At 31.3% G+C, this 8325-nt stretch overlaps 1 long non-coding RNA gene across 1 annotated transcript; it reads right to left on the bottom strand.

The window, feature by feature from the left end:
• Positions 1 to 3642: 3642 nt before the first annotated feature.
• On the bottom strand, positions 3643 to 4362 carry LOC110028168. The gene is made up of 2 exons (XR_002294410.1): positions 4163 to 4362; positions 3643 to 4026 (listed from the first exon to the last, which is right to left on the bottom strand). It is a non-coding gene; the product is annotated as an uncharacterized LOC110028168 (long non-coding RNA).
• Positions 4363 to 8325: the final 3963 nt, after the last annotated feature.

Raw genomic sequence — 8325 nt, 5'->3', positions numbered from 1 at the left:
TACGTCTTAGACTCCATTAAAATATTCAGAAGCATCTATTATGAAAATACTAAATCTATACCGTCATTATGCACTAATGACTATTTTGTACTATCTTGCTCGACCAACCAACCAAATACATGTTTTTAATATTTTTTAAGTGTTTCTTGCCCGTTACATTCTATGAAAAGACAATATCAACATTAGCAATGACGACGTGGTATTTTCTTAAAATTTTCTTTTATATGTCACAAACAATGCCTATGCGCAACCCAAGAAAAAGCCTTTCTATATCCTCTAAGTAGACCCAGATGCCTATTTGATGTTATGCAAAGGTTTACATAGAATCAAACTAGATCAACTAGAACATATAATTATTGTAGAAACCATAATTAGGACTCATTATTTTCATACTCAACCATTGCGAATGTTAAAGAGAAGAGACTATCATTTTCATTAATATGTATGACATCTTGTAGAGTTTTTCTATATTTTTATAAGAAAAAAAAATCCCATCAATATTAAGTACTGGATGATAGAAGTCATCAATTTACATTTACCATGAATGTTCTGAAAATTTCATTAAAGTGTGCAATATTGCTAACTTTTATTTTATATATAGATCTAGATATCTCTATGTATACAACTTCCATCATATAAAATAATGAGTAGTACGACTCCTCATAAATGCTATAAAATAACTTAAACATCTTTATTCGCGCATCTCAAAATTTAATAAATGTAATACGGATATTAAATTTAGAATTTCTTTCATGCAATCATTTTTTTTTCAAATTTAGTTGTTGTCATAAAATGGTATGTAATGAGAAATAAATCTTTAAGTGTAATTTCAATGACTGTTCAACATAACTATATCGATACACGTATGCGATGTTTTAATTGAAAAGATCTTCCATGAAACCCCTAAGCAACTAATATTTGAAGCATGTAGTCGACAATGACAAAGAGATGAAATCATTAAGTGGAAGAGTAGAATATGAAAGTTTAAAAAAGATATTCCTTGATATATGAATGATCTTTATAAATTGTCATTTTTGTTGTTTGCTTAGATTATTTTGGGTGTTTCGTTGCATCTCTATGTTTATGCTTTCATTTTAAATTATATATTGGTTGGTTTTCCTTTTTTCTTCTATTTTAGGTCTTTTTCTTTACATTTGGTCCTACTATTTTTTTGTCTTTTTTTTTAAGTGACACTGCAACGGTTTATATTTTCTATGATTTTTTTTTTTATTTTAGATATTCATAATACTTATAAGAAATACTAATGTTTTTATTTCAGCTAAAATCTCTCACTATTTTTTCTTATATGTTCATATATTTTGAGATTTATCTAATTTTTCAGCTATATTGTTAGATCATTAGCATTTTGTTCTTGTTGGTTTATTGTTTGATCTTCTTATTATATTGGTTGCTTTTATTCTATGTTGTTGGACCATTCTTTAGGGTTCCATGGGTGATTATATTGACAATTGTTTAGAGTTTTTGGTTCTATTCCTATATTAAATGATGTGATTTGTTGATTTTTTTTTTTTTTTTTTTTTTTTTTTTGTGTTTGTTTGGATTTTTGAAGTTGTTCACATCTTTGGAGCTATTTGGTTCTATTTATTTGATGTGTTGCTTATTTTTGGTTGTCTAGGTTTTTATTTCATCTTTTTCCAATTTTTTCTTAGGTTTTCTTATCTGATTTTTTTTTTTCATCCAGATTTTTCATTTTTATTTAATTTTAATATTCTTAATTCTTATATTGTAGTTTTTTATTGAGGTTTTTACGTACCAACTATCTGAAATATTGAATATAATATTTTAAACATCTAAACTTTAAATATTACAATTTAATCATTTTTTTTTCATTTCAACTACCCTCTTTTACATGCTGGTGAAGTCTTTTGAGTTAAAGTTTTGGGTGGTTAACATGTATTTAAAATTTTAGTGGTTAATACGTTATATTTAGGGTGTTTTTGGGCAGCTTGTGCTTATCCAGATAAACCATTTATCTGGAAACGCGAACCGCAGGGTTCGACTGACATTCCGTGTTTAGTGTAAAAAATCAACTGCGTTTTCGGATAAGCCGCTCAAATGCAGTTTCCAAATGATGAGATGATGTTTTCAAAATATCGCCGCAGCGGATAAACTGCACCAAACGGAGCCTTAATATTTTGGGAGGTTGTTATATAAAAGCCCCATTTTTATTTTCTCTTTAATTAGATTCTAATCTCTTTTTCCCGTCATCTTTCACTTTAGTTCTTGTTGTCTTTTGCCTTTTGCTCATGTTGGATGTATTATTAATTGTTAGTATTTCATGTTGATGGGATCATTCTTTTTAGCTAGTTGTGTTAGATTTTTTGAATTAACAATATATTTAAATAGATATCTTAACATTCCTTTTTAAATGCTTAGATATTATTTAAACATTTGGTTGACATCGTTTCTTACTTCAATGGTATTCTTGTGATCATAATAGCCATCTTCTTGTTCTTTCTTCTTTGCTAATTTTGAATTGAGCTATGATAATTTCCGACTATTAAAATTCAACCGTTATGTTTAAAACTCACCAATGAAATTCATCTGTTTTTGGCTTACATTCCTCCTTTTGCTTTAATGGTATTCTTATGATCCGAACATCGAAGGACTCTATTAGCAGGTAAACTTTGCTCGACCACTTTGACATGTGGGATTAGTTCGACCACTTCGGCATGCGGGTTTACCTCAATCACCTCGAAAGGTGGACTTAATTCAACCACTTCGGGAGATGAGCTTAGCTTGAGAATAACTTGATCTTCAAATAAATTGAGTCTACATGTTAAAATTAAATATACATTGTTTTGACATATTCTTTTTCATGTGCAAAACCAAATTGAAATAATATTGCCTACTTGTGTACGTTAGAGTCAATGAAGCGCCCTAATAGAGTCCTTTGACTAAAGTACACAAAATGTATGTGCAAAATCATAAATTAAAAAATAATAATAATAACGAAGGAATAGTATGGAAATTTCACATGACCCCTCTAGGGGTGTAAGTCATGCCTACTCATGAGTTGACGGGATCAATGGTTCATGAACTAAGCCCGATCAACTAACAAGCCAAGCTCAAATCAGGCTTGGCTCGACTCAATAGCTCGTAAGCGGGCTTGATTAGAAAAATATTAATATAAAATAAAAAACTAAAGATATATTACATTTAAAGACTTTATCTTTAAAATATTTAAAAAATAATATATTTATATTTTATATTAAATATTTTCTTATTTTCTCTCTCCAAGTTGCTCCTTTAATTTGTCATTTTAATAACATTACCTTAAATTTATATTATTTTCTATATTTTATAGTAAAATAAGTCAGGTCAGGAGCCGAATGAAACCCAGACTTAAGCTTGAGCTCAAGCTAGAACTCGATAAAATTAATCATGCACAAACTCAAGTTGGTTGTGGCTCAAGCTCGAGCTCGACTCGACTCACTTCCACCCCTAACCCTCTCAACAATACTAAGCCACCTAATAAGGCTCTCCTTTTGTGAACTTATTTTCAAGTCATTCGTTAAGCTAGTATAATTTGAATAGATATTATGAACATACGATTATCATAGGCATTAGATTGTAATACGAATGGTCGAGATACAAACATCAACCCTAAAAATTAAACCATTAAGCACGAACGAGATTTATTATTACTCAGGCAAGATCAAATTCAAAATCATGACAATAACTACTAAATCATTATCAACCAGACTATCTGGCACCCTCTGCTATTCACATTATGTTTTCATTATTAGGGCCTATAAGAAAAAGTTGACTAATTACATATCTTCCCGGCAAGACCATCTATCTGCATACCTTCCAATTGAACCTTCCATGGCCTCCATAGCAGATAGGCGGAGAGGATCAGCCTCTAGGCCATAGTCTGTTAAAGGCCTGCGCTCAAGAACTTCATCATGACGCTGCACAAACTCTGGGATCTCAACCTGTCCCTTCCTTATGTCTGCCCACACGAACTCTAATCGGCTTATATATTTGATTTTCCAGTATATGCTGCAAGGTTCAAAACGACAACGCATCATTTATATAGATATATGTATAATTATAGATAATGATATGGTATTTTATGTAATGTGAACATTTACAATTATACAATATTTAATTCATCTGCTTGTTTAAAAACACTTACCTTAGCTCCCATCCTTTTCACATCTGCCAACCTCATTTGTTTTCCCGGTCTTAGCATTTCAAAACACTAAAATTTACAACATCATTTTTGCCCAGTTAAAAAAAAAGGAGCATTTGCATACATGTAATACTTAAACTTTGGTTTTTTGCATTTATCTCACCCAAATCTTTCATATCACATCAAAATTATCACTATTTTAACAGAAAAAAATAAAAATAAAATACACTTAATCATGTATAGGTAAGGTGGCATGTATGTAGAAATTGAAGTCTAGGTGTCAGACGTAAATACATAAAAATCAAGTGGTATGCGTGTAAATCTTCCTATATAAAAAAAAAAGGGAAGTTAAATATAGTTGAATCTCAGTCTAAATATCTGACTCAACATGGTTAGTGGAGCAGATTTCAATTAACCTTGAACCAACTCAAATTACAATCAGTTTTGCTCAACCACTTCACTACAAAACATTTTACCTCTCATGTAGGATGAAGTGTAATCCTCAAAAAGAAGGCACGGGCTTCATAATTTTGATTTTATATACTTTAAAAATCAAAGTAATGATAATATAAGGTAAGGAATACAATTTTTTATTTGATCTCATTGATTTTACGCATCAAAATATAATCATATTAACATGAAATTAATTATGTAATATTTATTCGTACTTAACATTATTTTTTCGTATTTACAGATCAAGATTAAAATGAGTTTAAACTTCAAATAAAAAATACAAGAATGGATTAAGTAATCCAAAAGAAGAGCAACAAAATAGGTGGTATCGAGTAAGGTCAAGAAAAAGAATAATGTCGATAAGATGAGATGAAAGACGAGACATTACGAAAAAGATGAAGATGAAGAAATGGAAGAATTTTTTTGTTTTTTTTGTCTTAAAACTTCAAAGTGGGATCTTGGAATAGATGGCAGCGGCAAGAATTTTCTTTTATTATTAATGCATTTCCCTTCCCAATAATTTTGAATAGCATAAATGTTGAATTAGGCCATTTGAACTTAAAAAAAATTATGTTTTTCCCCGATTCGGACTGCATCATGAAGCATAGGCTTTACACGCAAAAATAATAGAAAAAAAAAACTATTACATAAATGCATATGGATGCCAAAAGACGTAATTCAAATACAAGAAGATTAGGAAATCTTGAACTTCTCATTTCAAGAGAATAGAAGTTGTTAGTGAATAAAATTAATAAAATTCATGATACAAATTACATAAAATCAAACTAAGGAATAGGTAAATCGCAACATTACCGGACGAATGAATCCCAAAGATTGGTTATTACTAAAACCAAAAGGAAAAACCTCTTGCAATTATAATAAGGCTCGGCGCCATTTCAGTTAAATCAAACTGGTTTACATGTTATAAATGGTACGGTACCTATTTATGCCTGAAGCTAGCCCAGAATTATTGTCGTTCGGCCAAAAGGAACAAGAATGCCTAAAAAAGTTACAATGAAATGGGACTTCAACTCATTGTCACCTTTGAAGCACTGAAATTTTCATGAAAGTGAGTCACGCATGCAATATATCCATCAGAAATCATATTAAAGGGATTTCACTACAGTATATTGAACATTTCTTATAGCATTTCACTAGCTGTTGTTTCTTCTTCTTCTTATTTATTTATTTATTTTTTTATTTTTTTTTTGTCCAAATGCCGATGTATTAGCTATTCCGGTTTTAATAACAGAGCCTCTAAAATATAAACCAATATTAGTTCTATGAAACATAGTTCAAATAGGCATAGTACATGTCAAAAGAAATGAACAATGCTTGATAAATGACATTAAAATTCTAGCAATAAATAAATAAAACTATTCATGTTAATCCAAATAAAAGTCTGACGAACATAATTCACTTTGAACATTAACAAATACAGAAGAAGGAATGTTAAATCATCTTATCACAGCAGCCAATCAATAAAAATGTTAAATTTTATCGATCAACACCCCAATGACTGTAAATTCTAACGAATACTCAGCTTGCAGATTTAATTTGATAAAGTATGTGAAGAAAAATAATATTGATTTACATTTTGCAACATTAAGGAGCGAGTTGGACACTGAGAATTTGAATGCAAGGAAATTAAAGAGTACAACATTTGCATTAATGGTTGCAATTCATCATCAGTCAATAAATTATTGGGATTTCATTTCCTTTATTTAGCTTTCCTTCAATCCAAACACAGGAAATATGATGAAGAAATATTGAAAGTAAAAATCGATGGAAAAATTTAAAAAAAATCATTTTTTGACCGTGGGATGAAGCATCGATTATCATCCTTTTGAATGAAAGGAAGCATATTTGACCATATTCAGTTTTAATTACTGTCCTTTTTGTCCATCATGCAAAATCTAAACAATTAATCAAAACTATTCACATCAAACCAAACCATGAAAAGCAGTAAAGAGAATATCAAATTACTCTATAGCCCTTTGCCCCCAATTCCTCCCTACACCAGTAAACAACAAATCATAATTCGCATACATAGCCCCAAAATTGAAATAATCTCCTCCACGCATCCATCCTTTAGCCTCTTCTACTAAGCCAGTACTGAAAGCTAATCAAATTACTCTATAGCCCTTTGCCCCCAATTCCTCCCTACACCAGTAAACAACAAATCATAATTCGCATACATAGCCCCAAAATTGAAATAATCTCCTCCACGCATCCATCCTTTAGCCTCTTCTACTATCATCACCCTCCTCTTTTCCCTAGTCATCAATTCCTCCCTTCGGACCAATCCAGCCCTATAACATCCCCCCCTTCTTTAGCTTCATCCCCACCCCACTTACCCCTTCAACCATTTTTTATAGATTCGACTTACCCTTTACTTCATGGAAGCACATCTACCATCAATTTTGTATCCACAAACAGCTCCTCCCAAGCAAACAAGCCCGCCATCTATTTCATTGCAAGGTCCCACACAATCTACCCTCCAACTCTTCTAAATCCACAGTGACAAGCTTCAACATCCTCTTCGGTGTGGACATCATTGTGGTAGCCATGGTGATGCAAGGAGTGGCTCAGCTTTTACAGCGGGATGGTGGTGGGGTGATGTTGAGTGGGGGATTAAGATATTAAAGACTAGGAAGATTTACATAAAACCACTCAGTTCTTATATATTTACATATCTGACACCTAAACTTCAATTTTTACATATATCGCCTTACCTATGGATGAAAAGGTGTATTTCATTTTTTTTTTTAGTTAAAATAGGGATATATTTTATGTGATATGAAAGATTTGTGCGGTATAAATGTAAAAAAGAAAAGTTTAGGCGCTAGATATGTCAATACATTAGAAATTAGTAGTATGTACGTAAATGCCCCTAAAGACTATCGAATCTTGGCTATGACAGAAGTGTCAATTTTGGTGAAAGATGGTGAGGGAGAGGAAGTCCACTAGGGAGACAAGATTTGTAAAGTATTATGAGAGTCAACGATCCGACGAGCATGAGATGGCTCTGGAAGCTTCCTTCTATCCCCTCCTTCCTATATTGTCGCTTCATTCAGTGCACACACCTCCCAAACAAACAATAACACTTAAGGAGCACCACTTCTTCTCTTAATACCCCTAAGATTCTGAACAATAAGATTCTGAACAATTGGATAGATTGCAGAAGACATGCTAACCCCAACACAGGATACGAAAAGCTAAGAGGAAACAATCTACAAAAACTTTATTTTATCTTATATGCTAATCTAAAACTATAAATGAGGGTATTTTGATTATAATATTTCATACCACTCAAATTTATGTGAGAAATCTCATCACATGAGCGCTGCATATGCTAAATTAATAAAAAATTGTAAGAACCTTTTGTAAGAGATGGCAATCAACCTCAAAACAAATTTGTAAGTTGAAAAGTATTTTAGACCAAAATAGAGAGATTTTAAAATTGTGAACCAACATGAAGAGCAACATAAACTTATGGGAAATGAAATTACCCATATTATTTTTTTTTTAAGTTAAAAACTCCACAAACTATTCTCCTGAGGTTGACAAATCATAAGAATAGATCTTGATTCATGAGCAATCATTACTATGTTCTTTATTGGAAACTACAATAATGATCATTTTCAACACAAATTTCCTAAAAACACCAAAAAAATTAATTGTAATAGCTCAGGAAAGTTATTAAAAAATAA

The sequence above is a fragment of the Phalaenopsis equestris genome, unplaced genomic scaffold (assembly GCF_001263595.1).
Source record: "Phalaenopsis equestris unplaced genomic scaffold, ASM126359v1 Scaffold000499, whole genome shotgun sequence".
In the NCBI taxonomy this organism is placed as follows: domain Eukaryota; kingdom Viridiplantae; phylum Streptophyta; class Magnoliopsida; order Asparagales; family Orchidaceae; genus Phalaenopsis; species Phalaenopsis equestris.
The sequence above is the reverse complement of the archived record's forward strand: the minus strand, read 5'-3'. Positions and strand labels throughout refer to the sequence as shown.